Consider the following 27,466-nt stretch of genomic DNA (forward strand, 5'->3'; position numbering starts at 1 on the left):
TAGGGGAGAATCCATTTCCTTGTTCTTTCTAGCTTCTAGTGGCCACCCAGATCCCTTGGCTCATGGCCCCCTTACACCATCTTCAAAGCTGGCTAGGCTGCACCTCTCTGTGCCTTTCTTCTGCAGTCACATCTTTCTGTGACTCTCTGACTCTCCCACTTTTAAGGACCCTTGTGATTACATTGGCCTCACCCAAATAATCCACAATAATCTATTTCAAGGTCAGTTGATTAGCAACCTTAATTCCATCTTCAACCACTATTCTCCTTTGCCATGTAAACTAAGATATTCACAGGTTCTGGAAATTAGGATGGGGACATTTTTAAGAAACCACTTTTCATGGACGGAATTATGTCCCCCAAAAAGTGTGTATATCAATTTGGCTGGGCCAAGATTCCTGGTATTGTGTGATTTTCCTATATGTTGTAAATCCTGCCTCTATGATGTTACTGAGGGAGGATGGACAGCAGTTGTGTTAGTGAGGCAGGGCTCAATCTTCAAGATTGGATTGTGTCTTGAGGCAATCTCTTGAGATACAAAAAAAGAAGCGAGCGAAGAGACAGAGGGACCTCACACCACGAAGAAAGCAGTGCCGGGAGCAAAGCGCATCTTTTGAACCCAGGGTTCTGGCATGGAGAAGCTCCTAGTCCAGGGGAAGATTGATGACAAAGACCTTCCTCCAGAGCCAACAGAGAAAGCCTTCCCCTAGAGCTGATGCCCTGAATCTGGACTTCTAGTTACTAGACTGTGAGAAAATAAATTTCTCTTTGTTAAAGCCATACACTTGTAGTATTTCTGTTACAGCAGCACTAGATGACTAAGGCAATGTTATTCTGCTTACCACACCCACCAAAAAAATTCTATAAATATAAATATGCAAATACACACACACACACACCCCCCAACTGCCATTTCAAATATAAACCTAAAATAGTAGCTCCAGTCTTCCCAATCTAAGCTGCTGCCAATCCACCCCACCTCCATTATTCCAGCTCCTGCTGGCCTCTGGTAACATACAGTTTCTTCCTCTTGTCTCTTCACACTTACGGTTGGTAATGGCTTCCTGCTGTTGAAGTTTCTTTGTGCCTCATCATCACTTCTTTGTTCCCTCAGCCCTGACCACACCTCTGTAAGTAGTTCTATTTTTTTTGGTAATTTTTATTGTGCTTTCAGTGAAAGTTTACGAATCAAGTCAGTCTCTCACACAAAAACCCATATACACCTTGCTACACACTCCCAATTACTCTCCCTCTAATGAGACAGCCCGCTCTCTCCCTCTACTCTGCCTTTTCGTGTCCTTTTCGCCAGCTTCTAACCCCCTCTACCCTCTCATCTCCCCTCCAGGCAAGAGATGCCAACATAGTCTCAAGTGTCCACCTGATCCAAGAAGCTCACTCCTCACCAGCATCCCTCTCCAACCCATTGTCCAGTCCAGTCCATGTCTGAAGAGTTGGCTTTGGGAATGGTTCCTGACTGGGCCAACAAAAGGTCTGGGGGCCAGGACCACCGGGGTCCTTCCAGTCTCAGTCAGACCATTAAGTCTGGTCTTATGAGAATTTGGGGTCTGCATCGCACAGCTCTCCTGCTCCCTCAGGAGTTCTCTGTTGTGTTCCCTGTCAGGGCAGTCATCAGTTGTAGCCGGGCACCATCTAGTTCTTCTGGTCTTAGGATGATGTAGTCTCTGGTTCACGTGGCCCTTTCTGTCTCTTGGGCTCGTAATCACCTTGTGTCCTTGGTGTTCCTCATTCTCCTTTGATCCAGATGGGATGAGACCAATTGATGCATCTTAGACAGCTGCTTGCTAGCGTTTAAGACCCCAGACGCCACTCAAGACAAGAGATCACCATTCGGTAATCTCAAATTAGTCACCAGCCTGTTTCTTTCCAACTTGCTAAACTCTTTTTTTTTGGGGGGGGGGGTAATAAATAAGATTAAATCCCTTTAATCTACATGAAATGGCACAACATAGTTCTTAAAGACAATGCTCTACATCCTACTTTGGTGAATAGTGTCTAGGATCTTAAAAGCTTATGAGCGGCCATCTGAGATACAGCTATTGGTCTCTTCCAGTCTGGAGCAAAGCAGAGTGAGAAAAACCAAAGACTCAAGGGAGCAACGAGTTCAAAGGACTAATGGACCACATGAACCACAGCCTACACGACCCCAAGACCAGAAGAACTAGATGGTGCCTGGCTACTACTACCTACTGCTGTTACTGGGATTACAAGAGGGTCCCATACAGAGCAGGAGTAAAATGTAGAATAAAAGATGAAAGTCACAAACAAGACCAGACTTACTGGTGTGACAGAGAATGGAGGATCTCTGAGACCCTGTCCCTAAGATACCCTTCTGACCTGAACTAAAGCTGTTCCTGGAGACCACCTTCCAGCCAAACAGACGAGCCCATAAAATAAACAATAACACCTGAGATGAACGTGCTCCTTAAAACAATCAATTATGAGAGATCAAAAGGCAATATTTGCCCAAAAGCAAAAATGAGAAGGCAGGAAGGGGTAGAAAATCAAGATGAAAAGAAATGGGGAATCTAGGGTGGAAACTGGGAGAGTGCTGACACATTGTGGGGAATGACGCTAAGGCCATGAAATACTTTATGTACAATCGGATAGGAATCTAATCTGCTCTGAAAAGTTTCACCTGATGCACAAAAAAAAAAAAGCTTAAGTTCCTTTAATTGGATTCAGACTAAGGAAATCTACAAGCTGAGTTAAGAGAAACTACAAAGTCAGCTCACTAGGTCCAGAGTGGATATTCCTGGCCTTTGTGAATTCAAACTGGAACCCCATATACTCCTTCTAAACGACACCATTTATGCCACTAGTTAGACTTTCCGCATTCTTGAATGCAGTGGCCTTTACACAAGGCAGTGACAGTAGCATTAGTTGGTTTAATTGAATTACATACAGAATTACTTTATCAGTGTGAAACTGTAGTCTTTTCCACCAGAAAGGAACGGTCCAAAGAGGTACCCCACTGTCTTTTAAAACAATGCAGGGCACTGCAATGAAACCTGCAATGAACAGGACTCCAAGAGTCCCAAGCTTGGCCAGTGAACCAAGTCCACTGAGGACTATCAATGTAAATACATATAGTCATAAGAAGTAGGGGGACTCTATTTTAATTACCCAAGCATGGCCTACCACAAGTCTGATTTTTCCCAAATGGTTGCATTTTAATTACCCAAGCATGGCCTACCACAAGTCTGATTTTTCCCAAATGGTTGCATTTCCCAAATAGGTATTACCAAATGTGCAGTAAGTTGTATCCTTCGCCACCAGAGGGCGCAGTCTTCCACTCTAGGCTTGCCCAGAAAAACTGACGAAGGACATCTGGGGAAAGTCGGCTCACGATCCCAGTCATCTATAACAGCAATCGCTGCCAGAAGTAACTGAGTCAAGGGAACCAAAATGGGAAGTGAGAAACTATCTAGAAACCTAAATAATTATGGGACCTTAAATTTTAATCCTCAAGTTCCCCTCTCATGTACATATTCAGCATTTTCCAGGTCTTCAACAATTATTTCCCCCTTTTCGGTTTGTTTCCCCATATGGCCAAATGTATTTTATATTTATTTTTTCTCGGTTTTTGGGTTAGTAGATTATGAAATAATGATAAATGGCTCTAGCTTAATTGATGGGTTATCATCAAATGGCTCCCCAATACATCGTAAACAAAATATCTTGAAAACTGTCATTTCAGAACTCTATGTCTACATATTAATTTTCCTAACCTAGGATTCTTTTCTATCTCAATCCAATAAATAAGGTAATTCTATTTCTACTTCTTTCTCCCATGTTTTGGCAAAAATAGATTAAGAACTTCTCATTGCTGTTTCATTGGGTCCTTTCAAGTGGATCTGAATGTGTCCATTTTATTGGCCAGATCCTTACATATGTATCATCCTTACCCATCCCTTGGTCCTGTTCACCATGGAAACAATGCATGATGAGGGGACAGAAGCAAGGATGAAATTCAAAACCAGGGTAGTAAGCATGTGAGCTGATGCTAGGGCTAGAGGAGAAGGGAGATTCAGGGGGTTATCAGTCTCAAATAACCTAGAGCTATGCTAGCCAGTATGGTAGTCATTAGCCACATGTGGCTATTTAAATTTAAATTAATTAAAATAAAATTTAAAATTCAGTTCCTCGGTTGCATTAGCCACATTTTTTTTTAATTTTTACTGTGCTTTAAGTGAAAGTTTACAAATCAAGTCAGTCTCTCACACAAAAACTTACATACACCTTGCTACATACTCCCAATTGCTCTCCCCCTAGTGAGACAGCCTGCTCCCTCCCTCCATTCTCTCTTTTCGTGTCCATTTCACCAGCTTCTAACCCCCTCTACCATCTCATCTCCCCTCCAGGGAGGAAATGTCAACATAGTCTCAAGTTGCACTAGCCACATTTTAAGTGCACAGTAGCCGCATGTGACTAATTACCCACCGTATTGGGCAGTGCAGATAGATACAAACCTTTCCATCATCATAAAAAGCTCTATTGAACAGTGTTAATCTAGAGACTAGGGATTTAATTAATACCCATATGGGGCAAAAGATAAGGCCATGGACACCAAACACACACACACACACACACAGTGGCCACAGTGGAAAGATGAATTTCTTTTAATCTGCACCAACCTAAGGAAATTACAAGAACCTTGTTTGTCTTGGCCTGGGTTCTGGGTAGGAAATATAGTCTCCCTGGAGAATAAGGAAAAAAGTAAAAACACCATGAGGAAACAATCAAGCACATTCAGATGTAGAACGTTCTGTAAGGCAGCTGATCTGGACTTTCAAAAAAGTCAATGTCATGAAAAACAAAAAATGACTAGGTGGAGAGGACTGTTCTAGATTAAAAAAGACTAGAGAGACATAACCAAACATAATGCACAACTGTAATCAAATCCTGTATTTTAAAAAATGACCATAAAATGCATTTCAGAGAACAATAACCCAAAGGATATTTAAACACAGACTGCATATTGGATATTATGGAACTATTAATTTCTCAGTTGCTAGGATATTAGTATGGTTGGTAGGAGACTGTCATTCTTAGGCAATGTATGCTGAAATATTAAGAGAAGAAATATAATGATGTCTACAACTTATTTTCAAATGGGGATGAAAAGCATACAACCAAAAAAAAAAAACCAAACAAACAAAAATAAATACAGTCAATTCCAACTCATAGCGACCCTACACTACAGAGTAGAACTGCCCCGGGTTTCCAAGGCTGTAATCCTTACAGAACCAGACTTCCACATCTTTCTTCTACAGACCATCTGGTGGGTTTGAACCACCGACCTTTAGGTTAACAGCCAAGTGCTTAACCACTGTGCCCACAGGGGTTCCTTCTGAAAACTATATAAATATTATACATATATATGCATATGGAAAGAGAAAGAGTAGAAAGAAACTGGGAAAACATTAAACAATTTGTGAATCTAACCTTCAAACTTTTCTGTAAATTTGAGTTTTTTTTTTAACTAAAAAGCTAGGGGAAGAACTCCCCTGAGATATGTACTCATAAGCCTGTGCCTCGCACAAATTTTAGTCCTCTCTCTTCATGTGGTCCTTCTCTTCCCATGGTTTCTTATCTTCAAGGCAGCAGGGCCCCAAGAGAGCTAAAGCAGACACTGCAAGGCAGGACATCTAAAGGAGAAAAGATAACCTCTCAACCAACAAAAGAAGTCAGACAAAAGTAAAACTCAAAGTACTAAGAGGAAACAGCTATTAAACTAAATGCAATCATGCAAGAAAAAAAAAAAAAAGCAAGAGTAAGCATAAAATAGACATTTACAGAAAAACAGAAACTAAGAGTTTGCTACAACAAATCCTTTGCGAAAAACCTACTAAAGGATGCAATCCAGATGGAAGGAAAATGAACCAAAAAGAAAAGAATGATATACGAAAAGCAAGAGTAGAAAAAAATTTCATAAACAGGTGAGTAAATTTAAACGAGTGACGACTAAAAAAAAGGTACGTCATTTGGGGCATGTGAAAACAAAAATAACCAAAAACCAAACCCATTGCAATCAAGTCAATTCCAGCTCATAGCACCCCTATGACAAAGCAGAACTGCCCCATAGTATTTCCAAGGCTGTAAATCTTCATGGAAGCAGACTGCCACATTCTCCCTTGGAATAGCTGGAAGATTCAAACTGCTGACTTTTCAGTTAGTAGCCAAGCACATAACCACTGCACCACCAGGGCTTATATTTGAAAACAAAGGAGAACTAAATTACTGGAAAGCAATAAAAGAAAAGTGTGATTTTTTAAAGAGTGAGTATAGATACTTCTTGTATTTTTTAAAAATGAGTAGAGATGTCACTCGGTGCGCACATTAGATCGAAGAATATTTTATCACTAACATTGCTTGGAGCCCTGGAGGTGCAGTGGTTAAGAGTTATGGCTGCGAACCAAAAGGTCAGCTGTTTGAATTCACCAGTCACTCCTTGGAAACCCTATGGGGCAGTTTTAGTCTGTCCTATAGGGTCGCTGTGAGTCATAATCTACTCGACAGCAACGGATTTAACATTGCTTAGACTTGCCTGTGCACAGTAAAAATGAAAAACAGCTGTCAATGCACCGCCTTATTGCCTGCAACCAGGGCTGACCATTCCTACTGCCCTGCCCTGACATAAGGACAATGTAAGGTTGAAAATAAAGATTAGGAAAAAAGATGTATCAGATACTTATAAAAATATGGCTGTATTAGCTATATTCATTTCATTAAAAAGGACTTTAAAAAACCACTATAAGGATAAAGAGGTAGAAACATGATAAAATGTTAATAATGATAAAAGGAAAAATTCACCATAAAAATATAAAAATTCTGAACTTGTTTATACCTAATACATAGTTACAAACAGACTGATGAATTTGATTACTTTAAATTGGAAAACTTCTGCATGATCGAAGACACTGACGAAGAAAAAAATCTAAGCCACAGATTTAGCATATGTGTGCAAGGAAAATAATTTTAAAAAAGGAGGAGGGACCTAGCCAGAGCAATTAGGCTAGATAAAGAAATAAAGGGCATCCAGATTGGTAATGAAGAAGCCAAAGTACCTCTATTTGCAGACGACACGATCTTATATACAGAAAACCCTAAAGAATTCTCCAGAAAACTACTGAAACTAATAGAAGAGCTCAGCAGAGTATCAGGATACAAGATAAACATACAAAAATCAGTTGGATTCCTCTACACCAACAAAAAGAACATGAAGAGGAAATCACCAAATCAATGCCATTTACAGTAGCCCCCAAGAAGATAAAATACTTAGGAATAAATCTTACCAGAGACGTAAAAGACCTATATAAAGAAAACTGCAAGGCACTACCGCAAGAAACCAAAAGAGACCTACATAAGTGGAAAAACATACCTTGCTCATGGATAGGACGACTTAACATTGTAAAAATGTCTATTCTACCAAAAGCCATCTATAGATAAAATGCAATTCCAATCCAAATTCCAACGACATTTTTTAATGAGATGGAGAAACAAATCACCAACTTCATATGGAAGGGAAAGAGGCCCTGGATAAGTAAAGCATTACTGAAAAAGAAGAACAAAGTGGGAGGCCTTACTTTACCTGATTTTAGAACCTGTTATACCACCACAGTAGTCAAAACAGCCTGGTACTGGTACAACAACAGACACACAGACCAATGGACCAAAATTGAGAATCCAGACATAAATTCATCCACATATGAGCAGCTGATATTTGACAAAGGCCCAAAGTCAGTTAATTGTAAAGACAGTCTTTTTAACAAATGGTGCTGGTATAACTGGATAACCATCTGCAAAAAAATGAAACAAGACCCATACCTCACACCACGCACAAAAACGAGCTCAAAATGGATCAAAGCCCTAAATGTAAAGTCTAAAATGATAAAGATCACGGAAGAAAAAATAGGGACAACGTTAGAAGCCCTAATACCTGGCATAAACAGAATACAAAACATTACTAAAAATGCCGAAGAGAAACCAGGTAACTGGGAGCTCCTAAAAATAAAACACCTATGCTCATCCAAAGACTTCACCAAAAGAGTAAAATGACTACCTGTAGACTAGGAAAAACTTTTTAGCTATGACATTTCCAATCAGCACCTGATCTCTAAAATCTACATGATTCTGCTAAAACTCAACCACAAAAAGACAAATAACCCAATTAAAAAACAGGCAAAGGATATGAACAGGCATTTCACTAAAGAAGACATTTAGGCCGCTAACAGATACATGAGGAAATGCTCACGATCATTAGCCATTAGAGAAATGCAAATCAAAACTACCATGAGATTTCATCTCACTCCAACAAGGCTTGCATTAATCCAAAAAACACAAAATAATAAATGTTGGAGAGGCTGTGGAGAGACTGGAACACTTATACACTGCTGGTGGGAATGTAAAATGGTACAACCACTTTGGAAATCAATTTGGTGCTTCCTTAAAAAACTAGAAATAGAACTACCATACGATCCAGCAATCCCACTCCTTGGAATATATCCTAGAGAAGTAAGAGCCTTTACACAAACAGATATATGCCCACCCGTGCTTACTGCAGAACTATTTACAATAGCAAAAAGTTGGAAGCAACCAAGGTGCCCATCCAAAGATGAATGGATAAATAAACTATGGTACATTCACACAATGGAATACTACGCATCGATAAAGAACAATGTTGAATCCATGAAACATTTCATAACATGGGAGAAACCTGGAAGACATTATGCCAAGTGAAATTAGTCAATCACAAAATGCCAAATATTGTATAAGACCACTATTATAAGAACTGGAGAAACAGTTTAAACAGAGAAGAAAATATTCTCTGATGGTTACAAGAGGGGGGAGGGAGGGAGGGAGGGACAGGGGTATTCACTAATTAAATAGTAGATAAGTTTTATTTTAGGTAAAGGGAAAGACAATACACAATACAGGAGAGGTCAACACAAATGGACTAAACCAAAAGCAAAGATGTTTCCTGAATAAACTGAATGCTTCAAAGGCCAGCGTAGCAGGGAAGGGGTTTGAGGACCATGGTTTCAGGGGATATCTAAGTCAATTGGCATAATAAAATCTATTAAGAAAACATTCTGCCTCTCACTTTGGAGAGTGGAGTCTGGGGTCTTAAATGCTAGCAAGCAGCCATCTAAGATGCATCAACTGGTCTCAACCCACCTGGGGCAAGGAAGAATGAAGAACACCACAGACGAGATAATTATGAGCCTAAGAGACAGAAAAGACTACATGAACCAGAGACTACATCAGCCTGAGATCAGAAGAACTAGATGGTGCCCGGCCACAACCAATGACTGCCCTGAGAGGGAACTCAACAGAGAAACTCTGAGAGAGCAGGAGAGCAGTGGGATGCAGACCCCAAATTCTCATAAAAAGACCAGAGTTAATGGTCAGACTTGGACTGGAGGGACCCCGGAGGCCACAGTCCCCAGACCTTCTGTTAGCCCAGGACAGGAACCATTCCCAAAGCTAACTCTTCAGAAAGGGATTGGACTGGAATAGGTGATGGAAAATGATACTGGTGAAGAACAAGCTTCTGGGATCAAGTGGACACATAAGACTATGTTGGCACCTGTTGCCTTGAATTGGGGATGAAAGGGCAGAGGGGGCCAGGAGCTACCTGAATGGACACAAGGACAGAGAGTGGAGGGAAGAACTGTGCTGTCTCATTGGAAGGAGATCAATTAGGAGTATATGGCAAGGTGTATGTAAATTCTTCTATGAGAGGCTGACCTGATTTGTAAACTTCTACTTAAAGCACAATAAAAATTAATTTTAAAAAAAAGGAGAAGGGAGATCAGAATCATGAATTACATAAAAGGGCCACTGTAAATGAATAAGAAACAAACCAACAAAAACTGGGCAGAAGTCTAGAGCAAAGGAGAATGAAGAACACCAAAGACCCAAGGAAAATGTTAGCCAAGAGACAAAAGGGCCACATAAACCAGACTCCATCAGCCTGAGACCAGAACTAGATGGTACCCACCTACCACCAATGAGCACCCTGACAGGGAACAAAGCAGAGAGTCCCTGACGGAGCAGAGAAAAGTGGGATGCAGAACTCAAATTCATGTAAAAAGTCCAGACTTAATGGTCTGACTAAGACTAGAGGAAACCCCAAAGACATGGCCCTCGGACTCTGTTAACCCAGAACTAAAACCATTCCTGAAGCCAACTCTTCAGACAAAGATTAGACTAGACTATAAAACACAAAATAATACTCATGAAGAGTATGCTTCTTAGTTCAAATAGATAAAAAACAGGAGACTAAATGGACAGCTCCAGTCTGGAGGTGGGATGAGAAGGCAGAAAGTGATAGGAGCTGGTTGAATGGACACAGGAAACATGGGGTGGGAAGTGGGAATGTGCTGTCACATTATAGGGATCGCAACTAGGGTCACATAACAATATGTATATAAATTTTTGTATGAGAAATTAACTTGAGCTGTAAACTTACACCTTAAGCACAATTTATAAAAAAAAAATGGACAGAAGTCAGGGACTGGCAATTTACAGAAGAAAAATGAATGGTCAATAAACATATGAGGGTATCAACATCACATTAATGAAATTCAAATCACAGTAAGATACTATTCCATACCTATCAGATAAGCAAAAACCAAGTGTTGGTGAGGACACTGAGCACCAAGAATTCTTATTCATTACTAATAGAAATAGTAAGATGGTATAATCACTTTGGAGAGGGATTTGGCACTATCTCATAGTTGAACATGGCATACATCCCCTTCGAACCAGCATTCCAGTCCTAGGTAAATGCCCTATAAAACACACATACATATACAAGAATGTGCATAACAGCATTGTTTGAAATGGTAATTTAAAAAAGGAAACAATCCAAAAGTCCATCAAAAGAAAGTTTTTTTTTAACCTTGAATCCTTTGAGGAATCATTTTTAATCCAATTAGTTCATAATATACAAATCACAGTGTTTCAAGGTCCTTTCTCAGAAAGATTTCAAATGCTTAGAATTTAATATTTCCTTCTTATGTTCTGTGTGTGTATATGTATATACATGTTGTTGTTCTTATTAAGTGCCTCCAGTCAGTTCCAACTCATAGCAACCCTCTAGGACAGAAGAGAACTGCCCCACAGGGTTTCCAAGGAGCAGCTGGTGGATTTGAACTGCCAATCTTTTGGTTAGCAGCCAAGTTCCCAACCACTGTGCCACCAGGGCTCCGCACATATATACACATATATATAAAGGGTAAACATTGCAAATAGGGAAAAGGTTCAGATGTACTATGGGGTTATTAACTGAAGAAAGCTTCGTGACTCTGTTTCTCATGATGGTTCAGAGGGTTGAACTGCCCTGTTGAATTCACCACGGTTCAGATGCTGGCCCTCAGTTATGCAAGTCAGAAACTTGATTTGTCATTTCACTAAAGGTGGATCTATGTCTCTAGGGAGACTCACATGAACCAAGAGACTGATATATGAAATCAGGATATTAACTTAATTCATAATGAGAGGTGGGACTGCTTGGAGGCCATGAGAAACTCAATTATAATCAGAAGATTAATTGATGAACAAAGAATCAGTTGCATTTAGCTAAGACACATTCACTAGAATGTAAGTGCCATGAGGGAAAGATTTTTTGTCTGATTTTCCACTGATGTAATTTCAGAGATGATAACAGCACCTGATAAAAATTTTTTTAAACTGCTAAATGAATAGTAAAGAGACTGATGCACTCATCTCGACAAAATAGATAAACTCATCTGTCTTAGTCACCTAATATTCCTCTAACAGAAATACCGCAAGTGGATGGCTTCAACAAAGAGTAGTTTATTCTTTCACACTCTAGTAGGCTACAAGCCCAACTTCAGGGCATCAGATCCAGGGGAAGGCTTTCTCTCTGTTGGCTCTGGAGGTAAGTTCTTGTCGTCAATCTTCCCCTGGACTAGAAGCTTCTCTGCACAAGAACCCTGGATCCAAAGGACACACTCTGCTCCCAGCACTGCTTCCTTGGTGGTATGAGATCCCCACTCTCTGCTTGCTTTCCTTTCATCTCTTTTAAGACAAAAGGTGGCACAGGCCACACTCCAGGGAAACTCCCTTTACATTGGATCAGGGATGTGACCTTAGAAAGGGTGTTACAATCCCACCCTAATCCTCTTTAGCATAAAATTACAATCAGAAAATGGAGGACAACCACACAATACTAGGAATCATGGCCTAACCAAGTTGATAACACATTTTTGGGGGACACGATTCAATCCATGACATCATTTCAAGATTCAACTATTGAAGTTCTCACATCAGGTTATTCTTGCTCCAGTACAGTACTGGATTGGGCAGTGCCAATTTTGGCCTCTGATATTCTTCTTTTTCTATGCTTCCATGACTTGCCCTAGTAGGTATCTTTAGTTGACTACCCTATAACCATTCCCTTCTAATTTCTTGCTAATAGAACCCCAATTTTGTTTTGGGCAGCAATGTGCCCAACCTCAAACAAGGAATCGTAATTAGTCTTGGCCAAACATGGCATCTCTGTTCCCCTTTGCCGGATACTCATTTTCCCAGCCTCCTTGCAGCCATAGCCATATTATCCCATTCTGCCTGGTGAGACATAAAGAGAAGGCTTCTGGGATATTCTGAGAAAGATTCAGCTTCCCAGATAAAAAGACAGCCTCGTCAGGAGAAAGATTCTTGCTCCTGGCCTTTCCTCCCTGCTTGGGATGCCTGAGTGAGAACATGATGCTTGGGGCTGTAACAGTCCTCTTAAATTCATGAGATGAGTTGTATGTAGATGGCTGGCAGAGTGGAAGGGTTTAACAAGTCCAGGTCCTTGATAACATGATTAATTGCTGTAACTGGCTACCTCCCAGCTTCTTCTTGAGTTAAAAAAAAATTTTTTTTCATAGCTTTACCTAATGTAAGTAGGGTATTCTGTCAGTTGTAGTCAAAGGCAGTCCTAAGTGATAGATCAAGCTCCTTATGAGATATGCCTTCTTTCTTTAGGTATTCAGTCAGGTTACAGTCAAATAGTAACTGACCTAGGATACATTTTCAACATCTCTATTTGACACATTTAATATTGGTTTTAAAGTTTAACTTGCACCAAAAGCAAAAACCAAAACCCATCACAGTCAAGTTGATTCTGACTCACAACAACCCTATAGGATAGAGTTGAACTGCCCCATAGGGTTTGAACTGTCGACCTTTTGGTTAGCAGCCAAGTTCTTAACCACTGCACCACCAGGGCTCCTTAAGTTGCACAGGTCACCCTAATTTCACTCATTTCCAATTCCACTACCCAAATCATGCAAAGACTCCAACTGTGACAGCACCGAAGTCTCCTTTCCCAGCACTCCTCCTTTGCCTGATTTGTTATCTCTTTCAAATCTTTCCAAGTTGTGCCAGCTGGCAGGCACTTCTCAACCACCATTCCTAAAATCATCTCTTTTATCATGATAAACAGAACTGGTTTCAATGCAGTATGAATCACAATGTAACTGATATCCGTAACAAAAGCTACAGAATTCCATTTGTGGGAGTCCAGTTATCACATGTACTAATTCTTTATCTCATTCCAATTTTGAAAGGTAAGTACAAAATGTCTTACATTTTTCTCTTGGTGATTTCTTACCTGATAAGTACATCAGTCTTCCTTTTGCTTTAACCACTCGACGTTCACCAGCAAGTTTCAGAGTCTCCTCTGACATCCGTCTTGGTCTTTTCTTTCTTTCGTGTCTTTTCAATGACCTCCTGCTTTCTTCATGTATGATGTCGTTGAAGCTATTCCACAACTCGTCTGGTCTTTGGTCATTAGTGTTCAAGGCATCAAACCTATTCTTGAGATGGTCTCTAAATTCAGGTGGGATATATTCAAGGTCATATTTTGGCTCTCATGGACTTGCTCTGAGTTTCTTCAGTTTCAGCTTGAACTTGCATGTGAGCAATTGATGGTCTGTTCCACAGTCGACACCTGGCCTTGTTCTGACTGATGATATTGAGCTTTTCCATTGTCTCGTTCTACAGATGTAGTCAATTTGATTTCTATGTGTTCCATCTGTCAAGGTCCATGTGTAAGTCGCCGTTTATGTTGGTGAAAGAAGGTATTTGCAATGAAGAAGTTGTTGGTCTTGCAAAATACTATTGTTCAATGTCCGGCATTGTTTCTATCACCAAAGCCATATTTTCCAACTACCAATCCTTCTTCTTTGTTTCCAACTTTCACATTCCAATCGCCAGTAATTATCAATGGATCCTGATTGCAAGTTCAATCAATTTCAGACTGCAGCAGCTGATAAAAATCTTCTGTTTCTTCATCCTTGGCCTTAGTGATTGGTGCATAAATCTGAATAATAGATGTATTAACTGGTGACCGAAGACCAGAGGAGTTGGAGAATGACATTAAAGACATCATACATGAAGAAAGCAAGAGGTCATTGAAAAGATAAGAAAGAAAGAAAAGACCAAGATGGACGTCAGAGGAGACTCTGAAACTTGCTCACAAATGTTGAGCAGCTAAAGGAAAAGGAAGAAATAATGAAGTAAAACTACTCAAGATTTCAAAGGGCAGCTTGAGAAGACAAAGTAAAGTATTATAATGACATGTGCAAAGAGCTGGAGATGGAAAACCAAAAGGGAAGAACACGCTCGGTGTTTCTCAAGGTGAAAGAACTGAAGAAAAAATTCAAGCCTCGAGTTGCAATAGTGAAGGGTTCTATGGGGAAAACATTAAACGATGCAGGAAGCAACAAAAGAAGATGGAAGGAATACACAGGGTCATTATACAAAAAAAGAATTAGTTGATGTTCAACCATTTCAAGAGGTAGCATGTGATCAGGAACCGATGGTACTGAAGGAAGAAGTCCAAGCTGCTCTGAAGGCACTGACGAAAAACAAGGCTCCAGGAATTGATGGAATATCAACTGAGACGTTTCAACAACGGGATGCAGCACTGGAGGTGCTCACTTGTCTATGGCAAAAAATATGGAAGACAGCTTCCTGGCTAACTGACTGGAAGAGATCCATATTTATGCCTATTCCCAAGAAAGGTGATCCAACCAATTGTGGAAATTACAGAACAATATCATTAATATCACACGCAAGGAAAATTTTGCTGAAGATCATTCAAAAATGGCTACAGCAGTATATCCACAGGGAACTGTCAGAAATTCAGGCTGGTTTCAGAAGAGGACATGGAGCCGGGGATATCATTGCTGATGTCAGATGGATTCTGGCTGAAAGCAAAGCATACCAGTAAGATGTTTACCTGTGTTTTATTGACTATGCAAAGGCATTAGACTGCGTGGATCATAACAAATTGTGGATAACACTGCGAAGAACGGGAATTCCAGAACACTTAATTGTGCTCATGAGGAACCTTTACATAGATTAAGAAGCAGTTGTTCGAACAGAACAAGGGGATGCTGATCGGTTTAAAGTCAGGAAAGGTGTGCATCAGGATTGTATCCATTCACTATACCTATTCAATCTGTATGCTGAGCAAATAATCCGAGAAACTGGACTATATGAAGAAGAACGGGGCATCAGGATTGGAGGAAGACTCATTAACAACCTGCGTTATGCAGATGACACAACCTTGCTTGCTGAAAGTGAAGAGGACTTGAAGCACTTACTAATGAAGATCAAAGACCACAGCCTTCAGTATAGATTGCACCTCAACATAAAGAAAACAAAAATCTTCACAACTGAACCAATGAGCAACATCATGATAAACGGAGAAAAGATTGAAGTTGTCAAAGATTTCATTTTACTTGGATCCACAATCAACAGCCATGGAAGCAGCAGTCAAGAAATCAAACGACATATTGCATTGGGTAAATCTGCTGCAAAGGACCTCTTTAAAATGTTGAAGAGCAAAGATGTCACCTTGAAGACTAAGGTGCACCTGACCCAAGCCATGGTAGTTTCAATTGCATCATATGTATGTGAAAGCTGGACAATGAATAAGGAAAACCGAAGAAGAACTGATGCCTTTGAATTGTGGTGTTGGCAAAGAATATTGAACATACCATGGACTGCCAAAAGAACGAACAAATCTGTCTTAGAAGAAGTACAAACAGAATGCTCCTTAGAAGCAAGGATGGTGAGACTGTGTCTTACATACTTTGGACATGTTGTCAGGAGGGATCAGTCCCTGGAAAAGGACATCATGCTCGGGAAAGTACAGGGTCAGCAGAAAAGAGGAAGACCCTCAACGAGGTGGACTGACACAGTGGCTGCAACAATGAGCTCAAGCATAACAACGACTATAAGGATGGCTCAGGACCGTGTAGCATTTCGTTCTGTTGTTCATAGGGTGGCTATGAGTCAGAACCGACTCGACAGCACCTAACAACAACAAGTATATCAGTAACAACAGTAGTCCTACACTTCTGTTTGTCCTGTCTGTTCTTTGTTCCTTTTATCCTGTTTTTCTGGCTTCTCCTGGATTATTTTTTATGAATCGATTTAAACTCCTCTATTGGCCTATTATCTATACCTCTTTTTGTTTTGTTTAGTGGTTGCTCTAAACTTTACAACATGCATCCTCATCAGTCTACTTTTAAATGTTACACAGCTTCACATACAACGTGAGAACCTTCCAACAGTCTACTTCCATGCCATTCTTTCACTTTCTACACCCTGTCCTTTGTTCTGTTATGGTCATATATTTTACTTCTAAAATGTTACAAATTCCATAATACATTATTATTATTTTTACTTTAAACAGTCAATTATCTTTTAAAGACATTAAAAACAAGAACAGTATCTTTTATATGTACCCACATATTTACCAGTTCTGACACTCTTTATTCCTTTGTGTAGATTCAAGTTTTCATCTGATATTATTTTCCTCTAGGCTGAAGAACTTCCTTTAGCATTCCCTGTGGTACAGGCCTACTAGTGATGTATTCTTTGGCTTTCCTTTATCTGAACTGTCTTCATTTTTAATGGACATTTTCACTAGATATAAAATTCTAGGTTGACAATATTTTTTTTTCAGTGCTTTACATATGTCATTCCACTGTCTCCTGGCCGACATTGTTTCTGATGAGAAACCAGTGAAAAGTCTCATATTTAAGATTTTTCTCTTTATCATTGTTTTTCAAAAATTTGATTCTGCAGTACCTTGTGTGGTTTTCTTTGTGTTTATGCTGCTTGCAGTTCATTTGGATTCTTGGATATTGTCTAACTTTGGGTTCTCAAGAGAAACAGAACCAGTGAGATCTATGTATATTTACATAGATTTACTTCAAGGGATTGGCTCACGTGATTGGCTTGGGGGGGCTGGCACATCCAAAATTCATAAATCAGGAGGCAGACTGGAGACTTCTGCAGGCTTGTATCCCAAGATCCATAGATCTGGTGACAGAAGACTGCAGCAGAGCAGAGAGAGACAAAGAGTTCTGCCAAAATATCTATTTATAATCTGGAGGCAGACCATACCATAAGGAATACCTCTTTAAACGGATTGATTGATTACATTAATTAGATACGATATGGAAAGTGATTACATTGCATCAAATTACATTATAAAAGAGCAACTAGTCTAGTGTTTGGCTAAACCACTGGGAACCAAGTTGTTGTTGTTGTTAGGTGCCGTCAAGTTGGTTCTGACTCATAGCAACCCCATGTACAACAGAATGAAACACTGCCCAGTCCTGCACCATCCTCACAATCGTTATGCTTGAGCCCACTGTTGCAGCCCCTGTGTCAATCCATCTCCTTGAGGGTCTTCCTCTTTTTCACTGACCCTCTACTCTACGAAGCATGATGTCCTTCTCCAGGGACTGGTTGCTCCTGATAAGACGTCCAAAGTACATGAGACAAAGTCTTGTCATCCTTGCTTCTGAGGAGCATTCCGGCTGTACTTCTTCCAAGACAGATTTGTCTGTTCTTTTGGCAGTCCGTGGTATATTCAGTATTCTTTGCCAATACCATAATTCAAAGGCATCAATTCTTCTTCAGTCTTCTTTATTTACTGTCCAGGTTTCACATGCATATGAGGTGACTGAAAACACCATGGCTTGTGTCAGGCATACCTTAGTCCTTAAAGTGACATCTTTGCTTTTAAACACTTGAAAGAGGTCTTTTGCAGCAGATTTGCCATAGCCTAGCCAAGCTGACCCATAAAATTAACCAACACAGATATGTTGGTTTATAGTTTTCAACGAAATTTGGAACATTCTAAAAGCTGAACAAGAGAATTACAAAATTGTGAACTGTGTTTCATTCATATATATTGCTAAAGCCAAATGAAGGGTACTCAACCACTATTCACAGCTCTTTAATGACTTCAGTGACTAGATACCGAAAGAAACCTAGCTTGGGAAATTTTTCTGTCTGCTGTTCTGCCCAGATTCTAAGCACTATCACCACATAATTTTCCCCTATCTGGTATAGCTATAAAATATCTGTAGAAAGGAGAAAGAAAAAATTAATACATGAATTAATAAGTTCTGCATCATGGTCTTTTCAGCATTTTCTCCTACTTTCATCTTTTCCCCAGCTTGCTTCTTTAAAAAAATAAAACCTCCAAGTGTGGATTATAGTTACTAGTTAATCAGCTCATAGACCAGGTCCACTTCAAAAGTGAGACAGAGTTGTAAATAATTTATCTTAGGTGATGTATTCTGGATTGGACCTTGTTCATGTGATGTCTGGTCAGGCAGATAAAACACTCCAGGCAAAGTGCAACAGGGATTATGATACTGATTATCCAGCCTCTGGGATGACTCCTGATCCTGTGACCACTGGAGCGAGCCTCACTGGTTGGCAAATATTAGCAAGAATCACTGCACATTTATTATTCCTGAGGAAGATCAATGCTTCATGACAAAGGTCAACGAATAAGAGAATAAGCCATTTTTTTAGTATGGGCAGGACAAAACATGTTTAGGAACAATCCTTCTCTCTCCCCACTGAGCCATTCACTATTACTCTTCTTAATCCAAAAATAGTTGTAATCCTTGTATTACCAGGTAGATAGAAAGGAACAAACACTTAGAGGGTGCCTACTAAGCAGTAAACAGAAGGGCTTTACAGCATCATTTAATATTTGCCACAGTATGAGAAGAAAACTATTATTGTTAACTCCATTTTACAAAGGAACATACTGAGATTCAAGGACCTCATCCAAAATCATACAGCCGATAACTGGCAGCACTGGGATTTGCATCTTGGTCTGTCTGACCTCCAAAAGCCCAGCTTTTTCTGACATACCAGTGCACTCAGCTCTGCCTTCCAAAACATACTTACTGAGTCAACTACCCTTTGACCTCATGCCAACAGGTGGGCCTTCTGTTAGTCACTTGCTTGGATAGGAAAATGTGCTCTCCCTGCCAGATTACGAGTGTGTATTCTATCTACAAGGCGAAAACATAAACGAAAAGCTGTGGACCACTTTCAAAGCATTGGGACAGCTCTCAGTTCAGAAAGAATGATACTGTGATGCTCCAGATTCACTGGCTGGGTGTTCAGAGAGGAACCTCCCATGAGCAGAAAGTCCCATGGACTCTGGAATTCTTCTGTGAAGGAATCTGGATGGGAGAAGCTTCATGGAGCCTCGTAGGGTAGCAGGAATCTCCCTGCAAGCAGGCTATTTTTACTTTTTTTTTCTGGCTGTAGGTATTCCTGACCTATACTGCTAGTCCTGATTATCAGTCCCATTCTTGGGACGGGAGGGGAGGGGTTAAAAAAAAAAAAAAAACACCCCAGAGAAGGAAAGCATAGGAAGAAGCAGCTGGGAAGACGGGGACTCTCAAGAGCAAGCATGCCCTGTTGCAATCAAAACAAAGCATTTGCTCATTAAACTTATGAGAAGTGGACCAAATGTTTTGATTGCTTAGTTTTTTGCTTGAACTCCAGCTTTAAGACAGTACTTGAAACAATGTCTGTTGTTATTTCAGGTTCAGAATAACCATTTTTGCCAGAAGACGTATGAGGGCCACTATTGCAGAGTGATATAGTAAAAAGATCTCTTGACTGAAAGCCAAGAGACTTCAGTTGTATTTCTGACTCTGCCACTTTCTAGCTGTGTGACCTTGGCCAAGTACTTTACACTCTCTGGGCTTCAGTTTTCTTAGCTATTAGATGAGGAATTTGGACTAGAGAATCACTAACATTCTCTGCCTCCATGATGACAAAAATCTCAACAATAGAGGCTGGGGGGCTTTGAGGAAAACCCCTTGTTCTTCCAGATTATATTCATCCAAAAAAAAAAAATTCATCTAGGCCAGCTTTATTTAAATAGCTGCTTTCATTCCCAGTTTTCCCTGAAGCTCTGAAATGGAAATGTGAAAGTATATGGATGACCCTAACACACATTCTAATTCTCTTAATCCTAGGGTTCTGGGTCCCCAAACATACCTTTGGTCTTCTTTCACCTTCCTCCTACCTATATCACCCCCCGCAAAAAAGAATGACACATGCCCGTATACTTCACCCCCAGAATGAGTTCTTGGGTAATATGTGGTCTCTTTTTTTTTTAACAGACTAGGCCAAACATTCACTCAAACCAGAGCCAGAACACAGGTCTGTTCCTTGTTCCTCAGGCCAAACAGAGGCAGCTTGCATGGAGTTTAATCCCTGACATTTCCTTCTTTGAAGTATCCTCTGTTTTCCCAGATTCCTGTTAACATTTAATTGCCAGGTTATGAATGGTACAAAAGACTGGCAACCTGGGTTTGGAACTTTAAAATCCATTGCACATACCCAGGGGCCATAGGGAAAAGAGGGGGTGTCTTATACTCTGTGCACTAATAGGCAATTATTTTCTATGATGTTCTCACTGAGTAACCTCCATCCCCAGATTCAAAGAGTTGATACTTTAGGATGCCTAAGGATGGTTGACAGTACATTTGTTTGCCTATGTATTTTTGAGGAGTTAAAGCCTTGATCCCTGAACCTCCACAGTCTTCTATGGACATGGCTTCTGGAGGGGGAAATGGAGGGCTACCTAGGACAGAAGGTCACACTGAGTGGGTTACATACTGTGTATCTGCCCCTCAGTTCTGACTGTCCCTGTCCTTTCTCCAGGAGCCTGGATCCCTTCTGTCATGGATTGAATTGTGTCTCCCCAAAATATCTGCGAACTTGGCTGGGCCATGATTCTCAGAATTGTGTGATTGTCCACCATTTTATAGTATGAGGTTCCCCCCAAAAATGTGTCAACTTGGCTAGTCCATGATTCCCAGTGTTGTGTGACTGTCCACCATTTTGTCATCTGATGTGATTTTCCCATGTGTTGTAAATCCTACTTCCATGATGTTAATGAGGTAGGGTTAGCAGCAGTTATGTTAATGAGGCAGGACTCAATCTACAAGATTAGGTTGTATCTTACATCAATCTCTTTTGAGACATAAAAGAAAGCAGAGAGGTATGGGGACCTCATACCACCAAGAAAGTAGAGCCAGGAGCATGCCTCCTTTGGACGCAGGGTCCCTGCACAGAGAAGCTCCTTGACCAGGGGAAGACTGATGACCAGGACCTTCCTCCAGAGCCAACAGAGAGGGAAACCCTTCCCCTGGAGCTGGCACCCTGAATTTGGACTTCTTGCCTCCTAAACGGTGAGAAAATAAATTTCTGTTTGTTAAAGCCATCCACTTGTGGTACTTCTGTTACAGCAGCACTAGATAACTAAGACAGAATTTGGTACCAAGAGAGTGGGGTGCTGCTCTGACAGATACCTAAAACGTGGAAGTGGTTTTAAAACTGTGAATAGATAGAGGCTGGAAGAGCTTTAAAGTGCCTAATAGTAAAAGCTTAGATTATCTTGAAGAGACGATTGGTGGAACTATAGACATTGAAGACAATTCTGGTGAGGACTCAGGAAGAAATGAAGAGAGCTGTTACATTGGAGACAGCACAGATGGCAAGAAGAGCAGCAGAGAAACGGCAGCAGCAGAACAAGGAGACCAGCACAAGACAGTGCTGGAGCTGACCCACGGAACAAGAGAGCTGAGTGCCTTTTGGCAGAGCAGGGTGCCTACGGGCACCTATAGATGAAGCTAAAGAGCTTTGAACACTTGCTTCAGCAGGACAGACACGGGCAGAAGCTGAAGAGGCCAAGGAACCAAGAAGCAGAAGCTGAAGAGATAAGGAACACAAGCAGCAAAGCTGCCTCAGTCTCAAACAGTACGGCCACGACCTCTGGGGTCTCCAAGTTGCTATTCCAGTGGGCCTGGAAGGCAGAGCTGAAGCCCTGGGTTGAGGGGTCTCTACTCAGAATCCGGAGAGTGTGGCCAATACCTAGAGCCTGGAGGGCAAGGTCATTGTCTAAATGCTCTCAGGGAACAGAGGATTATTTTCAAGCCTTGAGGACTAACGTAATGTGTTCTGCCGACTTGCTGGGTGCCTGTTATCCCTTCTTTCCCTCCAATTTCTCCCATTTTCAATGCAAATGTCTACCTTGTACCTGTTCCACCATTGTATTTGGAAGCAGATAACTTATATTCTGGATTTCAAAAATGAAGAGGAATTTCTGCAATTTGGACTTGGGAGTTAATTTAAGATTTTTGCTATGATACGATAGAATGAATGTTTTTTACATGTGGCAAGGACATGAATTTTGGGGGGCCAAAGGGTAGAATGTTATGAATTGAATTGTATCCCCCCAAAAAATGTGTTTCAACTTGGCTAGTCCATGATTCCCAGTATTGTGTGATTGTCCACCATTTTTTCACCTGATGTGATTTTCCTATATGTTGTAAATCCTGCCTCTATAATGTCGATGAGATGAGATTAATGGCAGTTATGTTAATGAGGCAGGACACAATCTACAAGACTGGGTTGTATCTTAAGTCAATCTCTTTTGAGATATAAAAGAGAAAAGGAAGCAGAGAGACATGGAGACCTCATACTACCAAGAAAGTAGAGCCAGGAGCATGCATCCTTTGGACCCAGGGTCCCTGCACTAAGAAGCTCCTTGACCAGGGGAAGATTGAAGACAAGGACCTTCCTCCAGAGCCGGTAGAGAGGGAAAGCCTCCCTCTGGAGCTGGCACCCTGAATTTGGACGTCTAGCCTCCTAAAATGTGAGAGAATAAATTTCTGTTTGTTAAAGCCACCCACTTGTGGTATTTCTGTTACAACAGCACTAGCTAACTAAGACTCTGGTCTTCTTACAAAGAGTATAAGACAGGAAAAAAAAAAAAAGACATGCTCATATCTCTTAAACTTCAGTTTCCCCCAGTGAATGGTCTCTATGGTCCCTGTTGGCCCTAACTTTTTATGAGCCTGGATAAAAGTCCTGTGGAATGCAGCCTGGGATACATTTAGGCTAGGATGGCAAATAGGTTTCATCTCATAAATAGGTAAGGGCTGTCTGAGGTACCTCCTTATAAGTGGGGAATGTTTCTGCCTCTGCCTACCAGAACAGCTTTTCATTCTTTCACTTGTTATAGACATTTCTTGTAGTGAGGGTCAGAAATGAGCAAAGCTGGACATGTCCAAACAGAAAGGAATACAGCATAATCACCCCTATTTCTGAATGCTTCCAAACATCCATTTACTACCCCAACTTCCCTCTCTAGCCAAGGAGCTTCTTATCTCCACTTCTTTCCGTGGTGAGTGGTGAGACTTTGACCATCTAGCTCCCTTTTTCCTGATGAGTGTGTGGTGTGGTGATTGTTGGGGGACGGTGAGATGGTCAAAAGTAGGCAACAGTGGTGGCTGGAAAGATAAAAGCCATCACAACTGTGGCTATGCAGTGCCAGAAACTCAAATGTGGTCAGTCTTCTATGGCAGGTCATATTCATTCTCTCAGACCCTCTCATCTTCCAGCAGATTTGCCAGCAGGAAGGAAAGGACTTTCTTGGTGCCAGTGAGGACTCTGATTGGCCTGGCTTGGGTCACAATTTTGAGCAGAGGGTGGCATACTCCGATCGGCAATCCCAGCCACAGGAGAACCATACAGGTGGATGGAGGGAGAAAATACGGACTCAAACATACCAATGACCATGAAGATGGCACAGGACCAGGCAATGCTTCGTTCTGTTAGACATAATGTTGCCATGAGTCAGGGCTGACTAGATGGTAACATCAACAATAACAGGGGGAAAATAATTTTCCAAAAGCAGAAGATGCTATTCTAAAAAACAAACAGCTGTCCATTATAAGCCCTGACCTTTTCTCTTACTCAATAAAACTGTATCACAAGGCCCTAGTTCCTGTCATACCTGTGCTTCCTGCAGTGTGCGATGAATTCCCCTTTTGCCTAGCTAGTTTTAGTTGGGTAGGGTCACTTACAAATACAAGAGTCCTGACTAATACCCTATTTATTAGTGACCAACCTCTTTTAACTGCTGCCTAAAGTAATGTAATAAAGACAAATCTTACACTTTTGATGGTTCATCCCTAAAGGTGAATCTTGCTTCCATAGCCTAAAGTATAATTAAAAAAATAAATAAACAAAATCCTAACCCAAAACAAGGTGTGTTTTCTTGGAATTGTTTTTATTGATCATCCTCACAGGTTGTCACCTCACGTAGCAAGCAAACCACCCTCAGAGAAAGACATGACTAGTCCCTCCAAAGTATTACAACCTATGGAACACAGATGTTATCAAGGTAGATCAGAGCATAAAGAGGATGCCACTTGTTTCAAAAGTGGCATTAATCACTCATTAATAGTTGTAATGAGTAATTCAGAGTTTATAGCTCGAACCATTCAGAATAAAATATAGCAACGTTTACCTCTGGCAATTATCTCCAGTGCTTTGAAATGCAGAAAAGTGTGTTCAACTGCCAAAGGAAGTGGAAGTAGAAGAAACCACATGGATGATTCTACAAGGAAAAATTCAAGTTAGAGTGCGCATATCTGGAGAGCCGGCTCCAATCGCCTTGATGTAGTGAAGACTTGAGTTTAGGGTGTTTCTCTCACTTCCAAACAAGAATATTACCTCTGATCCAGTAATTTCACTTTTGGGAATCTCTCCTAAGGAAACAACCAGAAAGCTGGGCCAAAACTTGGATGAAAAGATGTTCACCAAAGCATTATTTATCACTGAAAGAAAAACTCCACCTTCAACAATAGAATGCTAAAATACACTGCACACAATGGAACTCTATGCAGTCATTAATATTTAAAAAATTCTAAATATATTTAATGACACAGGAAGATATATTATAATGTTCATAGTAATAATGCTAATAATTATGCCATGTGCTATGCTGAGCACTTTATATTATAACCTCATTTAATCCTCACAACAATTAACAGTATGAGGTTGGTATTATTATTACCTACTCCTTATTACATATGAAGAAATAGTGACTTAATAAGGTTAAATAACTTGACACAATCACACAGATTGGGAGTGTTTGATTCTAAACTTGTAGTGGCCAATAAACCACACTGTTCTTCAGGATACAAATTGTAGATATGATGTGATATCAATTTTCTATTATACACACACACACACAGATATTAAAAACAAGCACAGCAAAGCACAGACCAGTCAGAATGGACACTATGAACAAATGGAAGCCAGATGTAAATGACCAAAACGACCAGCCCTGTGTGCTTTAGTTAGTCTTTGCCATGCAACAAACCACCCAAAACTTAGTGGCTTAAAGCAACTGTTTTATTGGCTCATGATTCTGTGGGTTGATATGGGGGCTGGGATCAGCTGGGTGGTTCTTCTGCTCGTCTTGCCTAGGGTCATTCAGGTGGCGGCAATCACTTGACAGCTCACCTGGGATTGGATAGTCCCCTTATATGTCTGGTATTTCGTGCTGGCTTTTTTTTTTTTATCAGCTGGACCCCTCTCTCCACAGGGTCTTTCATCCTCAAAGAGGCTAATTCAAATTCCTTCATATGGCAGCAGCAGTGTTATAAGAGGATGTGAGCAGGAGTTGAACGATCTTTTGAGGGCTTGCTCAGAAATTGTATGACCCCACTTCTACTGCATTCTATTGGTCAAAGTGAGTCACAAAGCCAGTCCAGAGTAAAGGGTGGGGGGAACAGACTCCACCTCTTGATGGGAGGAGTGGCAATGAATTTTTGGCCATTTTTAATCCACCAGAAACCCTGGTGGTGTAGTGGTTAAATGCTCCAGCTGGTAACCCAAGGGTCGGCAGTTCGAATCTGCCAGGTGCTCCTTGGAAACTCTATGGGGCAGTTCTACTCTGTCCTATAGGGTCGCTATGAGTCGGAATCGACTTGACGGCACTGGGTTTGGTTTAATCCACCACACTATAAACCAACTGAGTATCAGTCCTGCATGTATATATGGATAGAAAAAAGACTAGAAGGAAATCAACCCGTTAACAAGAATTTTTTTAAATTTTATTGTAGTAAAAGATATATAACATTTGCCATTTTAACCATTTTTAAGCATACAATTCTATGACATTAATTACATTCACCATGTTGTGCAACCCTCACCACTATTTCCAAAACTCCACAGCAGCTGGTTTTTCTACTATATGGGGCTATTCCAAAATTACAACCAAGGGAGGTGATGGTGCGACTTTGCAGGCGGTGGGTGCTGGCTAATAGGGATTATTTGTATTGTCTTTTTGTATTTCTGCATTTCTCAATTTTTCTTAATAAGTATGTATTACTTTTATGAAGGAGCCCTGGTGGCACAGCAGTTAAATGCTCAGCTGCTAACTGAAGGGTTGGCAGTTTGAACCCACCCAGCGCTCCTCGGCTCCTCAGGAGAGAGACCTGGTGACCTGCTCCTGTAAAGATTAACCCTTTGCCTTCGAGTCGATTCTAACTCATAGCGACCCTATAGGACAGAACAGAACTGCCCCATAGGGTTTCCAAGGAGTGGCTGATGGATACAAACTGCCAACCTTTTGGTTAGCAGCCGAGCTTTTAACACTGGGCCACCAGGGCTCCCCCGTAAAGACTACAGCCTAGAAAACCCTATGGGGCAGTTCTACTCCGTCACGTGAGGTAGCTATGAGTTGGAATCGACTCAATAGTACTCAACAACAACAAGTACACTGCTTTTACAAGCAAGAAAAAAAAAAACACCTTTCATTAGAGTTTAACGGGGCAGATTGGACAGCTTCACTTTGGCACCAAAATCAACTTCTTTGCTAGTTCTACCACTTCTTAAAAAAAAACACTTAATCCCTCTGAGCTTCGGTTTTCTCGGCTGTAAAAATGGAGGTAATATTACCACTTCCCATGATAGTAACTGTGAGGATTAAATGAGACAATGAATGCAAAACACCTAGGTGTTTTCCCTTTCTCCCATTCTCCCCCTTCTCAGTCCTCCTCAGTTTCAGGAATTCTCTTTCTGACAAAGATTAAATTCTGTTGTAGTAAACTGCACACACATCTATAAAAGTAAACTGTATATGGTGAGGGCTGGTTTCAAAACTTAGTTATCCTCTATACTCCAAGTACCTCGCACAAGGCTGGATAAGTGCTTAATAAATACAGTAAAACCCTGTGAAAGGTGGAACCAGTGTAAGGCGGAAACCTGCCAGAAAAGGA

General features: G+C 40.7%; 1 protein-coding gene and 1 long non-coding RNA gene across 2 annotated transcripts in view; one reads left to right on the forward strand and one right to left on the reverse strand.

Annotated features, from left to right (window-relative positions):
• ACOT9 (acyl-CoA thioesterase 9) overlaps positions 1-27,466 on the reverse strand; it is a 74,644-nt gene that overhangs the window by 43,879 nt on the left and 3,299 nt on the right. The gene's annotated exons all lie outside the window — the stretch shown is intronic.
• LOC135228884 (uncharacterized) lies at positions 848-5,805 on the forward strand. The gene is made up of 2 exons (XR_010319744.1): positions 848-1,129; positions 1,345-5,805. It is a non-coding gene; the product is annotated as an uncharacterized LOC135228884 (long non-coding RNA).

The sequence above is a fragment of the Loxodonta africana genome, chromosome X, assembly GCF_030014295.1.
Source record: "Loxodonta africana isolate mLoxAfr1 chromosome X, mLoxAfr1.hap2, whole genome shotgun sequence".
In the NCBI taxonomy this organism is placed as follows: Eukaryota; Metazoa; Chordata; class Mammalia; order Proboscidea; family Elephantidae; genus Loxodonta; species Loxodonta africana.